A 3,566-nucleotide genomic window follows, 5' to 3' on the forward strand; every position below is an offset into this window, starting at 1 on the left:
AGAGAAGGCAGTGAGCAGCAGCTGTCCCTTGGTGGCATGAGTCCTTAGATGAAATCTGGAGAAGTCTCATGAGCATTGAGGGGCTGGAAAAAAAAATACTAGAGAGCAAATAAATGGCAAGAGGAAGGACTTGGGGCTGAAAATGTTGGTAGAAATGTCCCTAGTTACTTCTGACATCTGGCGACTAGGTAGAGAATTCAGGTGACAAAGGCAAGAATATAAATTCCTGTTCAGTTAATAGGTAGACAGGTATAGACATTGGATGGGCAGGCTTCTTACTTCTACTGACCTCCCGGCTCAGGTTAATTTTGAAAGGGCAGGCACAAAGTAGCTGATGTGACATCATCTCCTCTTACTCCTTTCAACGTTCCCTTGTTCCCCAGACTGGCTGAGTCTAGGTGCTCGTTGCTGGGATGGCTTGTCCCAGTTGGTATTCAAGATTTGAACTCAAGGCCTGGGCACTGTTCCTGAGCGCTTCCGCTCAAGGCTAGCACTGAACCACTTTGAGTTATAGTACCACTAGTATTTAAGGAGGTTTGAACTCAAGGCCTGGGCACTGTCCCTGAGCACTTCTGCTCAAGGCTACCACTCTACCACACTGAGTTATAGTACCACTTGCAGAGTTTAGCTGGGAGACGGAGTCTTAGGGATTTTTTAGCCCGAGCTGGCTTTGAACTGAAATCTTTGCCACAAAAGCCCTTTATTATTTTCAATTAAAGCAACAAGGAGATCAAGTAGAATAAGTAGAGCTTACCTGGTTCTTATCAAGAATTGCCAACAAATATTCTGAAATGACAAAACTCATTAGATGTGATGAGAATTTTAGCACAGATATGCCCAGTATTTTAGAACCATGTAGTCAGTAGTAGAATACACAACACAAAACAAAAAAGGCAAAACTCAAAACCTAAAATTTTGACAACATTTAGACATCTTTGCTAACAAAGCACATCAGATGGTTGGGCCTCAGTTACTAGGGCCTGTGAAAACAGCAACTTGTTAGCAAGGCACCTTAGAATAGATGGAGTAGTAAACTTAGTGGAAGGTTAAGGGTCAGATGGGGCCAAACCCTTAACCCACCACGTGGCCAAGATGGCGGATTCAAGATGGCGAATTTCTGAAAGAATGCAAAGAAAGCCTGAATAGATTAAGCCTACATTGGCTAGCCTTTGAGAGGGAACCTAGAGGGGGGTCCCTGGGACCCAGCCTGCGTCACACTCTTCAAGGCACAAGCCAAAAAGTTGTAGAAAAAAAAGGGTAGAAAGTTGCCCATGAATGGCAGAGAGAGAGCAAAAAGCCTGAAATTAAACTTCTGACCATTTACCATTGCAGTAGCAAAAACTGTGCTTCTGAGAATGGCATAAAAATGAGGCTCTCTGGCTTTCCAGGGAGCGCGGGAGACATTTCAAAGGGGTTTCACGGCTCAGGCGTGATTCGTAGCACCCCATTAAATGAGTAGAGTCAGTCTGGTGAGTGAAGGAGAGCTGACCAGGCAGAAGCGGCGTCCCAACTTCCGCCAGAGCCCTCTAGAGAGAAATGGCCAAGCCCCCAAAGCCAAGCGTCCTCGGCTTCAGAGGTGACCGCCTTTCAGCTAAAGGCCTTAGGAGGTCTCTGGCGTGGCACCACGTCTGGACAGAGACTGAGTGACAGAGAGCCGTAGAGTAGTTTCACTCACCAGAGTAGAGAAGTGTGGACGTGGATGTGAAGGCAGCAATGGTATCGATGCATTGATTCCGCCGCAGACAGACTGGTTCGCAAAAGGCCGTCAGAACTGCGGGTATTCCTCAGAGCAAAAAGGGAAGAACAAAAAAAAAAAAAAAAAAAAAAGAGGAAAAAAACAGAGAAATCCCAGCTATCCTGACTTTAAGCCTTTATCCGAGTCACGGCACCATTTATGTTAGGTTTTTAAAAAGGAGGTAGCCGAGTAAGAACAGCACCAGCACGCACGTGGTATTCAGATAAGGGGTAGGTTTATTCAGTAGACCTGCTTGGACCAGGCAAGGGTGGCACTCCACGTGGCTGGGAAAGGCCTGGGAATGAGAGAGAGCTGGGAAGAGAGGAAAGAGAGAGAAAAGAGCAGAGAGAGGGGTAAGAACAGTAGCACTCACGTGGTATTCAGGTAAGGGGTAGACCTGCTGGGACCAGGCAAGGTTGGCACTCCACGTGGCTGGGAAAGAGAGAGAGCAAGAGAGCAAGAAAAGAGCAGCAAGAGCTAGAAACAAACAGAGAGAGAAAAAAAGGGGGCAGCAAGAGAGCAAGAGAGCGTCTGGGCCTGGGCTAGGCCTTATGTAGGGTATGGGCGGGGAAAGGTGTGGCCACATCAAATTCAGATGTGACCTCTTCCAGGTGTCCCAGTTGCCTAGGTAACGCAGGTACTGGGTGGAGACTTTGCTGCGAGGAGGGTGGAGTCTGCTCGCCATCCAGGAGCGGACCTTACAGTTTTGTTCTAAATTGTAGCAGTTTGAACAGATACTTAAGGCTAGTGGTATATTTCATTGATAGAGCATAACACCTTGGGGGCAGAGTTTAGAATTACATGGAAATGGTTAAAAGAAGAAAACGGGGATGGGAAGGTGGCTCAGTGGGCTTGCCTTGTATGCATAAGGCCCTCAGCACCACATAAGCAGAAAAAGCTGGAAGTGGCACTGTGGCTCAAGTGGTAGAGGGCTAGCCTTGAGCTGAAGAGCTCAGGGACAGTGCCCAGGTCCAGAATTCAGGCTCTACAACTGACAAAAAGAAAAAGAAAACTCAGGCTAGGTATGGTGAAGAATTCCTCCACTTCCAGATCTGAGAGGCCAAGACAGGCAGCTCTTCAGTTCAAGTCCAGTTTAAACTATATAATGAGATCCTCTTGTCTCTAAACACACACACACACACACACACACACACACACACACACACACACACACACACGTGTGAATATTAGATATATAGCCAACCACCACCAACAACAAAAACCCTCAGAGTACTGATATTTGTGTGTTAAGGTATGTGTAACAGCTGTACATAGTTGTCTCTTTAGGGACTTAGGATGCTTCAAAGAATCTGGCCTATTCGAAAAACAGCTTAGTCTCATAATTTCCCCTTCAAAACATTCAGTTGAGTTCTGCTTCCATCTTTGCATTTTGTTCTAATACTGAGCTAAGAAGGCCTGACTCCGCTTAGCTTCTAAGACAGAGTTCGGGCACATATAGGGTGTTTGGCCCCAGACAGACCATCTCTGATTTTTTCTCTTTGCTTCCCTGTCTGGGGAACTCAAAGCGCTGCTCACCACCCAAGTTCCTGGGAGAAGGTGGAACCTTTTAGAGCTCAGCTGGCCGAGTGGGAGGGGTTTGCAGCTCTGGGAAGGTGTGCCCTGGAGGGGGATACTGGGATTCCCGCCCCTTCCTGCCTCTCTGCTTCCTGTCTGGCTCTGAGGAGCACCGACCTCTTCTTCCAGCACGCCTGCCTGGATGTACTGATCTACTGAAGGCCCAAGTGACCCTGGACTGAAACTGTAAGCCAAATATGTTTTTGCTCCTTTAAGTTGTTTATCTCAGGTATTTGTCACAGTAACACAAAAGCTG

The sequence above is a fragment of the Dipodomys merriami genome, unplaced genomic scaffold, assembly GCF_024711535.1.
Source record: "Dipodomys merriami isolate MVZ:Mamm:240054 unplaced genomic scaffold, mDipMer1.0.p SCAF_14, whole genome shotgun sequence".
Lineage (NCBI taxonomy): Eukaryota > Metazoa > Chordata > Mammalia > Rodentia > Heteromyidae > Dipodomys > Dipodomys merriami.